The 14,977-nt window shown below is 32.1% G+C and overlaps 1 long non-coding RNA gene across 18 annotated transcripts; it reads right to left on the bottom strand.

Annotated features, from left to right (window-relative positions):
* Positions 1-1,959: 1,959 nt before the first annotated feature.
* Positions 1,960-5,668, bottom strand: LOC125778780 (uncharacterized). Of its 18 annotated transcripts, none has more exons than XR_007422919.1 (6): positions 5,446-5,668; positions 4,777-5,244; positions 4,574-4,641; positions 3,768-3,900; positions 3,098-3,499; positions 1,960-2,962 (listed from the first exon to the last, which is right to left on the bottom strand). It is a non-coding gene; the product is annotated as an uncharacterized LOC125778780 (long non-coding RNA). The 18 variants fall into 18 exon arrangements; XR_007422921.1 differs by having other exon boundaries at positions 4,845-5,244; XR_007422929.1 differs by lacking the exon at positions 3,768-3,900 and having other exon boundaries at positions 3,098-3,766; positions 4,777-4,909; positions 4,978-5,244.
* Between the last annotated feature and the right edge of the window lie 9,309 nt (positions 5,669-14,977).

Below are 14,977 nucleotides of genomic sequence, written 5' to 3'. Positions count from 1 at the left end.
AAGTATTGTACAGTTTTTATACGACAAAGCAGTTCCATAATTGGATTTGAATGCACATACGCACATAAATACGATTTAAAGTTGAAGATATTTTTGAAATCATATTAAATAACGGTGTGGGACCTGAGATATTTGTCATTACTAAGTTAGGGCAGAGATGTTCAAGGCATATTTATCACCAAAAGTCCTAAGCCCGAAGTTTAATATAAAATACTTATATTTGATATTTCTCTGAAATTACTATGAAGATAGTAAAGTATAATAATATAACTTAGTTAAGAAAACGGAAAATGATCAAAATGAATCTTTGACTAAATATGACCACGAGCGATTGGCTAACTTGTGCTTGCCACAAATCCTCTCTCTACATCTCTGCACAGCATGTGCCACTATTTTTTCGCACGAAGAGCAAGTGAAAATATGCTTTCATAATTTATGTTAATTCCACTTAGCTAACGCTAGCAAAAAGGTAAGCTGGGTTTACACAACTATTTACACCTGAAATTACACGTGAAATACGAAACGGTGGGTGCAACGGTGGGAGAAAAGGTATTTCAAACGAAACACCAAAACAACCAAGAACTTGTTTTCATTTTACATTTCACTCCACATTAGGAAGCAGTCACGTACCTTGTAACTTTTTGCCTTATTAATATACATATGTATATGCAAGTATGAAGACATTACGAGTTCGTGAAAAAGGTTCTGCCTAAACTTAAAAGATATATACCGCAATTGACAAACTGTGCGAACTTCAAATATATCAGAAGAACACAATGTCATTATTCCCTGAACAGGGTATAATAAAGTAGTCAGGAAGTTCGCAGCAGGCGTAAAGAAACGCCAAGGAACCATAATATACATATATACGATCAGCGTTGTGAATATGAGTAAATTCCAACTATCCATCTGTCTGTACGTATAAACGCGAACAGATATATACGCTTTTTCAGATATAGATCTGAAACTCGGAACCGCCGATATCGGACCACTAGAGCATATAGCTGCTGATCGATCAAAATGAAGTTCTTACACAGAGAACAAAAATAAATTTGTATAATCGAAAATCGCTTTATTAAAGATTTTTCAAAATATTCTCCATTACGATCTGTATACTTTTGCATGTGTTTGAACCAATTCTCGAATCATTTTTGCCACTCCGATGGAGGTACATATAAGTTAAAAACTTTTAAGTTTTATTTTATTTTTTTATTTAAACATTTTGTTACAATCGTACAAAAATACTTGTTTAAACTTTAATTTCTAAGTTGCTGGAGCGATGTCCAACCAACTTAAAGGACAGCCGAATTAAAAGTAAAGCTTAAATCTAAGCTTATGCTATCACCAACTTAACATTCTAAGCGCCGGCAGAGCGAAACGTCGGCAGCGACGCATATTGTTAGTGGCGTGCTAGTAGCGTCATTAATATCCGTAATATTAGTTTGGCGCTCTTTTAGTGAGTAGCGGTAAAGTGGCGTGATGCGTTTGCCAAATTGTGTACCTGCATTCCTGAGCATTCTTAGGCTTGCATGGTACAGTACACTATATTACAAAATATTTATTTTGTTAACTCCTCCCTTCTTAATTTCGAACGTCCGCGTTCGACAGCCAAGTTATTGTAAATTCTTATTTGGAGAACTGGGAGACTTCAATGTAATGAGTATTATGGCTGAGCTCTGGGGTCCTCTTTCGTACCGTAATCATTTATTTATTAAAATGTTTCATTGAGCGACATACGTAGTGGCATCTTTGGCGCTGGTATCATATTCATTAACGATTGGCTTGATTCCTTAGACTGATGATGATTATTCGCCTTTGCGCAACTAAGTGATGTATTTCTTAACTATGTACATATTTTACATGATTTGTTGCTTTAAATGTTAGAAAAAAGGTTTACAATTCCTTTTAATTTTTACAATTTCACATTCATATTTAAATATTGGAAAAAAAACTCTACAATTTACTTTCGTTCTTACAAGTGATTCTTAAATTATAATATTGGCCTTGGCTCAGCTAATAACATAAGTGTTTGCAGTAATTTTTTCTTTTTACAATCTCATTTTTAAATATTTTAATTTTTACTTTTTGATAAACATTTTATTTCTAATGTACGAAAATTTAAAATTTTTTAATTTATAAATTTTAAATTTTTTACATTATTATTTATTTACCTTCATTTTCTGTTTGATTTTTATCTTTTAATTTTTTAAATTTTGTATTTAAATTTTCAATATTTTTTAAATTTTAAATTTTTTACAATGTTTTAAATTTTTATTTTAATTTTCAATATATTACATATTTTAATTTCGAATACATTATTTTTTTTGATAAACATTTTATTTCTAATGTACGAAAATTTAAATTTTTTTTTAATTTATAAATTTTAAATTTTTTACAATATTATTTATTTACCTTCGTTTTCTGTTTGATTTTTATCTTTTAATTTTTTAAATTTTGTATTTAAATTTTCAATATTTTTTAAATTTTAAATTTTTTACAATGTTTTAAATTTTTATTTTAATTTTCAATATATTACATATTTTAATTTCGAACACATTATTTTCTTTTTGATAAACATTTTATTTCTAATGTACGAAAATTTAAAATTTTTTAATTTATAAATTTTAAATTTTTTACGTTATTATTTATTTACCTTCATTTTTTGTTTGGGAAACGGTATATAGGAATAGGATCTTTTTTCCTCTTTTTTTTTTGTTTTTTTGAATAGTGTAGTGATCATTATATTAATTTTTTGTGTTCGACTATTTTTAGCGATAATTGAGTTTTTCCTCATTTTTAATTTTTATTTTATTAATTTTTTGTGTTCGACTATTTTAAGTCATAATTAAGTTTTTCCTCATTTTAATTTTTATTTTATTAATTTTTTGTGTTCGACTTTTTTTAGCGATAATTGAGTTTTTCCTCATTTTTAATTTTTATTTTATTAATTTTTTGTGTTCGACTTTTTTTTAGCGATAATTGAGTTTTTCCTCATTTTTAATTTTTATTTTATTAATTTTTTGTGTTCGACTATTTTAAGTCATAATTGAGTTTTTCCTCATTTTAATTTTTATTTTATTAATTTTTTGTGTTCGACTTTTTTTTAGCGATAATTGAGTTTTTCCTCATTTTTAATTTTTATTTTATTAATTTTTTGTGTTCGACTTTTTTTTAGCGATAATTGAGTTTTTCCTCATTTTTAATTTTTATTTTATTAATTTTTTGTGTTCGACTATTTTAAGTCATACTTAAGTTTTTCTTCATTTTAATTTTTATTTTATTAATTTTTTGTGTTCGACTTTTTTTTAGCGATAATTGAGTTTTTCCTCATTTTTAATTTTTATTATATTAATTTTTGTGTTCGACTATTTTTAGTCATAATTGAGTTTTTCCTCATTTTTAATTTTTATTTTATTAATTTTTTGTGTTTGACTATTTTTAGTCATAATTGAGTTTTTCCTCATTTTTAATTTTTATTTTATTAATTTTTTGTGTTTGACTATTTTTATCGATAATTGAGTTTTTCCTCATTTTTAATTTTTATTTTATTAATTTTTTGTGTTCGACTATTTTAAGTCATAATTGAGTTTTTCCTCATTTTTAATTTTTATTTTATTAATTTTTTGTGTTCGACTATTTTAAGTCATAATTGAGTTTTTCCTCATTTTTAATTTTTATTTTATTAATTTTTTGTGTTCGACTATTTTAAGTCATACTTAAGTTTTTCTTCATTTTAATTTTTATTTTATTAATTTTTTGTGTTCGACTTTTTTTTAGCGATAATTGAGTTTTTCCTCATTTTTAATTTTTATTTTATTAATTTTTTGTGTTCGACTATTTTAAGTCATAATTAAGTTTTTCCTCATTTTAATTTTTATTTTATTAATTTTTTGTGTTCGACTTTTTTTTAGCGATAATTGAGTTTTTCCTCATTTTTAATTTTTATTTTATTAATTTTTTGTGTTCGACTATTTTAAGTCATAATTAAGTTTTTCCTCATTTTTAATTTTTATTTTATTAATTTTTTGTGTTCGACTATTTTAAGTCATAATTGAGTTTTTCCTCATTTTTAATTTTTATTTTATTAATTTTTTGTGTTCGACTTTTTTTTAGCGATAATTGAGTTTTTCCTCATTTTTAATTTTTATTTTATTAATTTTTTGTGTTCGACTATTTTAAGTCATAATTAAGTTTTTCCTCATTTTTAATTTTTATTTTATTAATTTTTTGTGTTCGACTATTTTAAGTCATAATTAAGTTTTTCCTCATTTTTAATTTTTATTTTATTAATTTTTTGTGTTCGACTATTTTAAGTCATAATTAAGTTTTTCCTCATTTTAATTTTTATTTTATTAATTTTTTGTGTTCGACTTTTTTTTAGCGATAATTGAGTTTTTCCTCATTTTTAATTTTTATTTTATTAATTTTTTGTGTTCGACTATTTTAAGTCATAATTAAGTTTTTCCTCATTTTTAATTTTTATTTTATTAATTTTTTGTGTTCGACTATTTTAAGTCATAATTGAGTTTTTCCTCATTTTTAATTTTTATTTTATTAATTTTTTGTGTTCAACCTTTTTTTAGCGATAATTGAGTTTTTCCTCATTTTTAATTTTTATTTTATTAATTTTTTGTGTTCAACCTTTATTTTAGCGATAATTGAGTTTTTCCTCATTTTTAATTTTTATTTTATTAATTTTTTGTGTTCGACTATTTTAAGTCATACTTAAGTTTTTCTTCATTTTAATTTTTATTTTATTAATTTTTTGTGTTCGACTTTTTTTTAGCGATAATTGAGTTTTTCCTCATTTTTAATTTTTATTTTATTAATTTTTTGTGTTCGACTATTTTAAGTCATAATTAAGTTTTTCCTCATTTTAATTTTTATTTTATTAATTTTTTGTGTTCGACTTTTTTTAGCGATAATTGAGTTTTTCCTCATTTTTAATTTTTATTTTATTAATTTTTTGTGTTCGACTTTTTTTTAGCGATAATTGAGTTTTTCCTCATTTTTAATTTTTATTTTATTAATTTTTTGTGTTCGACTATTTTAAGTCATAATTAAGTTTTTCCTCATTTTAATTTTTATTTTATTAATTTTTTGTGTTCGACTTTTTTTAGCGATAATTGAGTTTTTCCTCATTTTTAATTTTTATTTTATTAATTTTTTGTGTTCGACTATTTTTAGCGATATTCGAGTTTTATCTCATTTTTAATTTTCATTATATTAATTTTTTGTGTTCGACTTTTTTTAGCGATAATTGAGTTTTTCCTCATTTTTAATTTTTATTTTATTAATTTTTTGTGTTTGACTATTTTTAGCGATAATTGAGTTTTTCCTCATTTTTAATTTTTATTTTATTAATTTTTTGTGTTCGACTATTTTAAGTCATAATTAAGTTTTTCCTCATTTTAATTTTTATTTTATTAATTTTTTGTGTTCGACTTTTTTTTAGTGATAATTGAGTTTTTCCTCATTTTTAATTTTTATTTTATTAATTTTTTGTGTTCGACTTTTTTTTAGCGATAATTGAGTTTTTCCTCATTTTTAATTTTTATTTTATTAATTTTTTGTGTTCGACTTTTTTTAGCGATAATTGAGTTTTTCCTCATCTTTAATTTTTGTTTTATTAATTTTTTGTGTTCGACTTTTTTTAGCGATAATTGAATTTTTCCTCATTTTTAATTTTTATTAATTTTTTTTGTGTTCGACTAGGGATACACCTTTAAATACACTTTTTGTGATATGAACAACTTTTTAAAATTTTTTGTTATTGATAATATATAATATTCTTTTTTATTTAGAAAACCGTATATAGGAATAGGAACTTTTTCCTCCTTTTTATTTTTTGAATTTTTAGTGATAACTGAGTTTTACTCATTTTTTATTTTTATAATATTAATTTTTTGTGTTTGACTACACCTTTAAATACACTTTTTGTGAAATGAACACCTTTTTTTTAAATTTTTCGTTATTGATAAAATATAATATTCTTTTTTACACTTTTCACTTATTTAGTTAATTGATATAAATAATTAGAAATCATAATTATAATTCTTAAAACTAACATCTTACAAACGTGCATGACTGGAAGAAGTATCCCGTTTAATCCTTTTCGTCATTACTAAGGTTCCCCCGATGGCCACTTTCTCGCACGCTTCTCTTCCTTATGAGTGGGTAAGAGATCAGATGGACGATTAATTCGGCTAAGTTGATTGAAAAAAAATTCCGCTGCAGACTTCTTTTATCAGGGATTCCTGGTGAAAGGGGCTCCTGGTGCTGGGCTCCTGGTGAAAGGCCTCCAGTTAAATACTTTTACGTACACCTCTTAAGGGCCATATCCCTGATGGTGGGGCCAGTTATTTCCCCTTATGGTGGGGGCTGCTGGTTAAAGGAATTATTTCCCCTGATGTGGGGGCTCCTGGTGCTGGGCTCCTGGTGAAAGGCCTCCAGTTAAATACTTTTAAGTACACCTCTAGGAGCCAGTTAACTTTTAAATACCCCTCTTAGGGGCCAGTTATTGCCCCTTTTAGGGGCCCCACGTTGGGCGCCAGTTAAAAACTTTTAAGTTTTATTTTATTTTTTTATTTAAACATTTTGTTACAATCGTACAAAAATACTTGTTTAAACTTTAATTTCTAAGTTGCTGGAGCGATGTCCAACCAACTTAAAGGACAGCCGAATTAAAAGTAAAGCTTAAATCTAAGCTTATGCTATCACCAACTTAACATTCTAAGCGCCGGCAGAGCGAGACGTCGGCAGCGACGCATATTGTTAGTGGCGTGCTAGTAGCGTCATTAATATCCGTAATATTATTTGGCGCTCTTTTAGTGAGTAGCGGTAAAGTGGCGTGATGCGTTTGCCAAATTGTGTACCTGCATTCCTGAGCATTCTTAGGCTTGCATGGTACAGTACACTATATTACAAAATATTTATTTTGTTAACTTATATCCAAAACATGCGTTCTGAACCCATCAACCATATCTTGAGATGTCGAAAAACGTTGACCTCTTAGTTTATTTTTTTACGAACGAAGTGATTCGAAGCCAAGTCAGGTCTATACGGTGGATGACTCAGCAAATTGAAGGTAGGAGTGCTCAAAAATGCAAATGTTTTAGTTGATGTTTGAGAGCTCGTATTATCATGGTGAAGAGTGATCCGTCTTCGGAGGTTGGTTTTCCTAATTTTTTGCAAAACAACTGGAAAAAAGTGGTTGTATAACACTCAGAATTTACTATTCTGCGTTGTTCTAATGGTATTGTTGAGATATGTTCAGTTGTTTCAAAAAAACCTTGGCAACCGTTTGCATGGAAGTGCTTCGTGCTCGGACAACTTTTGTTGGATTCGGTTCATCTTGAAACACCCAGTCGCCTACTCTTTACTTCCGGACGCAGACGCGTAAATCCACGTTTCATCATCTGTCACGATTTCATTGACGAGTTTCGAAGTACCGTCATCGTATATTTTAACACTTCTCCCTACCAATCGACACAAGTCTTGTTTTTTGAGTGATCAATAAACTGTATGGCATCAAACGTGAAACAGATGAATACAATATTGAATGTATGCTAGTTCTGGTAAGTCCTATAATTGCCTCTATCCCACTATAGGTCACATGGTTTGCTCACAGCATCAGTAGTTTCCGGAACAACAACTGATTTTGAACGACCTTCACGACAACCCTCTTGGAGTGATCTATGACCTCGATTGAATTCACCATACCATCGATAAATACTAGCCTGTGATGAAGTTTCCTCAACGAAAATTTAATTTAGTTCCTTGATGCACTGTTACTAAGATAATCCACGTCGAACGTTGTAAAAAATAATCGCGCAAATTGGTCGCCATTTGATTCCTTTCTTTGGCTGAGATGAATATACCAAGTCACTGTAAACAATCCAAGTAGTGGCTGTATGTCAAATTTTGTGAGTGTGTATGACATCAAAAATGTCAAAATGAACGACCAATTTGACAGTTGCCAGATTGCAACACTAGAGTTGCCAAATCCTGAAATATGAAAGGAATCCTAGTGGTTCAGAGAAATTATAATTATACATTGTTCTGGTGTAATAATATCCATAAAATGATTATCACTTAGGTTATAGGAAGCTTTTCCGAAGCATTTCGTTCCAATCCTGACGCGTTCACTGGTAACGATTTGAAGCGTGGTAAACAATATTAAGTCAAGGAATGACAAAATTGCCTGAAGAGCTTTTCTTGTACAAAATCTCATCTTTCTAAAGCTTCACAAATATTAATTTGTCGTGTTTCACTACATTCACTTTATAACTTAGATTAATATCCAACTTAGTTACACTCATGCCACAAAACCACAACATTTAAGCGCGGAAACACGCTACTTACGCATATTTCAAAACACCAAACACCATTATGTGGTAAGGAAAAATTTACTACACCTGAATTGAAGGAGGCACGAAGCTTTCAAATAACTTAACGCCTACCCAGCCGAATACGCTCAAGTAACGCGTTTAAACTGTGAGCGTGGCAACGGCAGTCAGTCATACCTCTGATATGTTAGCTCATGTATGTGTGTCAGTATGTGGACTTATGAGCGTGCGGTGGGTTAGCGCTGCAAATTTTGACTTTTGGTCGGGTGCGTGTGGCCGCAAGTCAATTAATCTTTCGAAACAATCTCAGTCAAAGTGAAGGCTATAGCGAAACGCTTGCATAAGCTCTGCCAAACAAGTCGTTCGACTGTCCCTATAGAGCGACGTGAAAGCCACAAAACCACCGCAACCGACGCCATAGCCAAAGTCAAAGCCAATGCGACCAAAACCGAAGTGGCGCACTAGAACCGCAGTCGCATGGCCGGTGCTAGGCAGCGGTGGCGCTGTGCAAACGCTAACATCCTACATACCACATACATAAGTACATATAGAGGCAGCTGTGGATACAAATGGCAGATGTTTGTGCACGCCACACGACAAAAGTGGCCGCGGCGCCGAAATATTCACCAGTCTAAACACACTGCCGAAAGCTCAGAGGTGCCTGTGGTCGGCTCCAAATATCGAAATGCCAAATGCGGTGAGGACTTAACTTTAGCGGCAGTTGGTCTGTGTGTTTTCACTTGTGGGTGTATGTATGTGCATATTTCTGTATGTATAGGTATATTTGATTGTGCCCTTTAGGTTTTCGTGTTGGTTGACTAAATTCAAATATGGAGCAAATAGCTGCTTGTGGTTTGTGAATGCAAACCGGCAGCATCGTTCTCCATGGTAAGATAACAGATAGACTAGTTCACATTATTCCGTCAACTTTACATGGGTCACGTAAGCTTTACTCCCCCAAAAATATTAGAAGGCATTCATTCTTTGTCTTCTAGCCCCAAGCGTTTGTATCGACAGCCTCCTAAGGAACTCGATTATATTAATGCCCCTTGGAGTGAATATCTTTGATTTTTTATATCCTGATCATTGTATTAAAGTTTGCCGCGACGCTTTGCAATACTTAGTAGGAAACGCAGAAGCTATAGCTGTTACACAAACTGACCGATAAAAATCAAGTTTTTCTGTGGACACCCAGTTTTTGTATGGAAAGCTTTTTTAATTGACAATGTATTTTCGCGAAATTTGGCATTGAATACTTTGCATTTCCGAACATATGATTCAGATCAATCATAGCAATACAAACTCACATAAGCATATTTTTTGAAAGTAAACGTTCAAATGAAGAAACTACTTTTTTTTAAATTTTCGAAATAATTATTTCTAAAAAACTATGAAAATTAAAAAAATACTGTTTGCATTCTGAGTAAAGCTTGTTGCGCAGATAAAATGCCGGGTTGGTGTTGGGGTGTAGTACCCAATTTTACTCGTATATATGGTAGTATATATTTTCCAAATGATTTAGATACGCAGATGATTTCGGTCAAAAATTATGCCTAAAATCATGATTAAAGAATACGTTGAAGGGTTCGTTGTTATTAGATTCCCCATTTCTTTGCTTTGAACAACTACTACAATTTGTTCGATTTGCTTCTTTTCCACGATTAGCAAACCAAAATAGGCTACCATTTGTAAAGTATAAATTTTGAAAACAGCTCTTTAATTTCAATTCCACTGTGCACAGTGTTGATATATTAACCTACGCATGTATATATGTATGTATATCGTAAATACATTTACTTGGCGGACGTTCTGCGTCTGTGAAGTTTGTTAAATTTTGACGAATGCCTTCGTGCGGCTGGGCAAAGAAATAAATACATTATTCAAGCAAACATCATTCGCTTACGCATTTATTCCACTTTATTGCGTTTGCCACTATTGTTGTTGCTTCACCACTTGCCTTTTGTTTTGATGATTTTTTATGCGGTTTCGGCGTGAGCGCGGTGGTTTCCACTTAAACAAGTGATTGATAGGCTGCAATTTTTCTTATCAAAACACACGTATGCATATACATATGTATATGTAGGTTTTCGTGGTGCTGAGAAAATATGAAAAGAGATGAAATTCTAAATGTGTACGAAGTGTCCAAAGCAAATCGAATATTGTTTGTGTAATGTGGTTAACCATTATGCGAAGGTGCACAAAGTAAAGGTGTTGCAGGAGAAGGAGGAGCACCGCAATATAAAAATGTATATTTGAATAAGTTAAATGATGGAATAACGAGTGGAAAAGGTGTGTACGAGCTGACGCTTTATGTGCAGCATGTGGTCAATTGGCAAACCGTTGGACGCGATGTTGCGCCACAAAGCAAAAAAGCAAATAAATAACCCGGCAAAATAGGAAAGGGAAATGAGCAAACACCACATTGAGATCTCAAAAGCGCAAAAACACATTTCTCATTATGGTAATGGGTGTCTGTGAGTAAGTAATCATACAAGCTATATAGTCTTCAGTGCGTATACAGCGATTTCGTTAACTTGGGATTTCAATCACAATCACTTACTGTGAAAACCCAGAATACGTATTTATATAGACTGAACAGGGTATATTAAATTTGCAGCACCCAAAATGGACCCTATAAAGTAATGATTTAGTAAGAACTCTCTCAGTTTTTGAAACATCGTAAAATTTGCACCCGTCGTTTTCTCTCAAGACAACCGTGCAATCTCCGAAAAAATTGTTCATATCAAATTACTATAGCATATACTTAGCTGCCATACAAACTGACCGATCAAAGTTATTGTATTTGTGAATGATATTATAGCTTCGGTTTAACCGATGTTCAGTATAATATAATATAAGTTGGGAAATTGCTAAGTTAAAGTAAACTATCTTGAGAAATAAATCGCAATTTCTTCAAACTGTTCGTTTTTTTCTTTTGTAAAACCACCTTGCATTTAGCCTTATTTCATGAGAGGTAAAAAGTCTTCGACTTAACACCGCATAGTAATTTTGGGGTTATTTCAACCACTTCATCTTAATTGGCCCATAATGTAACTAGTATCTAACCTTAAGACGTTGGAAAGCACTACACCACTATTCCATCTTAAGCACTAGCACGTATACGAAACTTACATACATACAACATACAATATAAAGGTATATGATCGTAACATATACACATGTCTTACCACATTTGTTGGCCATTCGCCATTTGCTCGCTTTGATTGCTTCTTGTAATTCTCACTTTGTAAACATTATTAAGAAATATTAATTTTCATTTATCATTTTGATTGAGCGATCAAATAAATGAGGCTGGTCTTCAGACGCTATACGCAACATTCACTCAACTCAATTGAAAACGTGTGTTTGGAATAAATATGTTTTGTGTGTGTTTTTCCACTTTATTCGTTGCCCATTAAATAGCTGCCAGCAACGTGAGTCGCTTTGATGTCCCGTGTTCGCTTTAGAAATTATTGTGTTTTGGCCTTTTGGCTATTTAAAATATTATTGCTTCGATTCAGTTGATTTTTGTGTTGATTTATGATGACCTCTATGTTGCCTGCCGTTAATATTATGACAATAGACACTGAGCGAAGTGATCGTGTTGGTTGAGATCGTTGAATTTTGGTGCTTCATATGACTCACGATCAAGGGGTTATGTCCACTTGGGAAGTTCAAAAAAATTAAATACTTTTTATAGAATGTACCAATATTTGAAAATAAAATTTGAAGTTTATTCACCAAAGCAGTTTCGGGCGACTAATAGTTTTGAGCGAATTTGAAAGCTCTTTTAACTTAGTGTAATCGGCTTTCATAACTTTAAAATTTTGGCTAATCCTTCGGTCATTACCTATATTAAGCTCAAATGAATCATCGATATAAAAAATGCATTAAATTCTGTAAATGCACATAATTTGTGTTAATTTAATAAAGAAAGTATTTTTCAAAAAACGTACACAAAAATGAATTATTTCTGAGTTTCAAGTAGATACAACCCCTTATCCAACTTAAGTTTTGGGAAAATGGATCAGTCAAGAGGAAATATTGAGATATTTCCGATATTGCCGTAAAAGTACTTAGCAAGAGCTTTAGAGTTATGGAATGGACCAAACTCGTTTAAGAACTAATCTACGTAATACTGATTTATACAAAAATACAAATTTCCTTGCAGTGTATTCCACCCATATGTTAAGAGAGTATAAATAACCGCCAGACACAGCAGCTTTTCCTCTATAAAGTGTCAAGAAAGGTGAAAGGGCGTCGACTCCCTCAAACTATAATAACGCATTCGAATTGCTTGTGAAACAAGTACAACTCGCGCCAAAGCCTGGGAAAATTTCTTAACTTTTTGTTGCATCTCCGGATATTATATTCAATTTTTCATAAATTTTTACATTTTTTACCCAAAGAATTTGGCTTTATTTACTCGTCTTGTAACGAGTTAAATTCTCCCCTCTTTTGCTGCTTTGCTCTTTTCTCAAATATGGAAAAATGTAAATGTAAGCGTTTCAATGGACCTGCTTGCTAGCCAGCTCACTATTGTAAGCGTTTTATTGCTCGCATTTGCCGGCGAGACGAGGGCAGGCATTCCCGCGCATTTGATTGCCCTCCCCAAGGACCGCATATAAAGGGCGTATAATTTAATTACACAATCAAACAAGCGTTAAAAATTCACTCTTGCCCACACAGAGAGACCACCCCTTCCGTGTAACCTTCATGAGCCGTGGGAGGGCCACGGCGGCGGCGGGCGGAGGTAAGAGATGAGTTGGTATGCTGGAAGCTGCTGGTTAGGGTGGTAGTTTTTGTTGTTCTTCTTACTACCAATTTGTGTGGCGGGCAAAAAGTCTGACTTTTAGCGGGCGGCGGCGGAGTGGCAGCAGCGCAAATTATAGTAACAACATGGAACACCCTTTTCGACACTGCTTTGCGATTTTCTCTGTCGATATTTGATTTTTCTATTATTTCCTTCTGGTTTTTGTTCTATTATTCTCTGCTTGCGTCTCGGCGTTGCTTTGCAGAAAGCGGCGCGGACAGTCACAAAGCAATATGCAACACAATACCTTCATATAATAATAATGAGATTAAAAATATGAATGTCTGCACGTACATACAAATGTACATATGTATAGTGTTGCTAGCGCAAATGTTGCTAACCAGACGGGCGTTGCTGGTAATAGTTGAAGTTGCGGTTACATCGCTGGGCTGGTATCGGTGAAATGGTGGCACCCTCACCAGCATCCGCACCGGAAATCTGCTGCAATTTGGTGGGGTGAAAGGAATATACATATGTATATGTTCATACTTTTGTATGTGTGTGTATAAAATTGTATTGTTGTTGTGACTTTTCTATTGCGTAACTGTAAAGTGTATGGAAATAAAATAAAATAAGATAAATAAAATAGTGGCATGCCACACCGCAAATGCAAGCATACAAATTAAAATTCGGTTTTTGCGGTCGCGACACAACACACACACACAGGCACTCACACAAATACATGCACTTTTATAAAAGCTGCGGAAATAAAAATGCCAGTTTTTGTTGCAACATCTGTTCGTGCAACCTGCACATAAAGCTACATGGCCACATATTCAGGCATTCAAATGTAGATTTGTATGTATGTATGTATGTATGCCTGCACTTGCGCGGCCTTTGACGCACATCGCACACTTGGTAATTTAGTTTGACATGTTTGCCAACATTTCAATTGATTGCTTTGTTATTTTCCACGCAACAACAAAAACGAAAAATAAAAATCAACTACACTTTTTCCCTTGCCTTTGTGCACTTTACTGCTGGTTGCCATACGCACACATGCATCTGTATCGCATACATACATATATGTATATGCAAGTGTGTATGTATGTGTGTGTGATGCTCGCATGAATGTGTGTTCGCTCTTTTTCTGTTTGTGGTGGCTTTGCTATTATTGTTGTTTTTGTTGAAATTCGAGCGCACTCACTTAATGCAATCAAAACTAATAACAACTTGTAATCAAAGTCATAAATTTATGGCGGGCGAAGATGGCAACGCTTGCTAAGCAATGCAACATTACGATTGTTACCGATTTGCCACAAAAGGGGTGTAATGTGGCATCTCATTATAAATAAGCATCAACAATTCGTCAACTCAGTTCTGCTCAATGAGGTCGCGGCGCACCGCCTAGTTTAGGTCTAATGATAGTGTCCCGGTTTCTTCGCAGTTCGCTGAATTTTTTAACCTTTGCAAAATAATAATCATTTCTCTCTTTGCTTGGCTTGAAGCTATCCGTTTACATTATCAACAATTTTATTGAATGATAACATCTTTCGCATTTTTCTTGTTACCATGCAGGTGCATCAACAAACGGATCACTTCAATAGTTCTTAGTTACCTATTGAGGGAAGTAATAATTAATTTATATAATATAATTAAAAATTCTGCGGAAGAAAACAATGAAAATAATTTTGACTTCCCACCAACAGTGGTGCTCTTCGGATATGTCCTCCACCAACAACTTAACATATTCTACGGTCTTCCTAATTATCTTGCACATTGCTATGCATTATGATTATTTTATCACCTAGAACTAATCGAGATGAATGTAAGGATTTGTGTATTCAATTGATTACCACAAATAAGTACATATCTT

This window comes from Bactrocera dorsalis, chromosome 5 (assembly GCF_023373825.1).
Source record: "Bactrocera dorsalis isolate Fly_Bdor chromosome 5, ASM2337382v1, whole genome shotgun sequence".
NCBI classification, from domain to species: Eukaryota; Metazoa; Arthropoda; class Insecta; order Diptera; family Tephritidae; genus Bactrocera; species Bactrocera dorsalis.
This window is presented reverse-complemented; position numbering and strand designations above follow the sequence as displayed.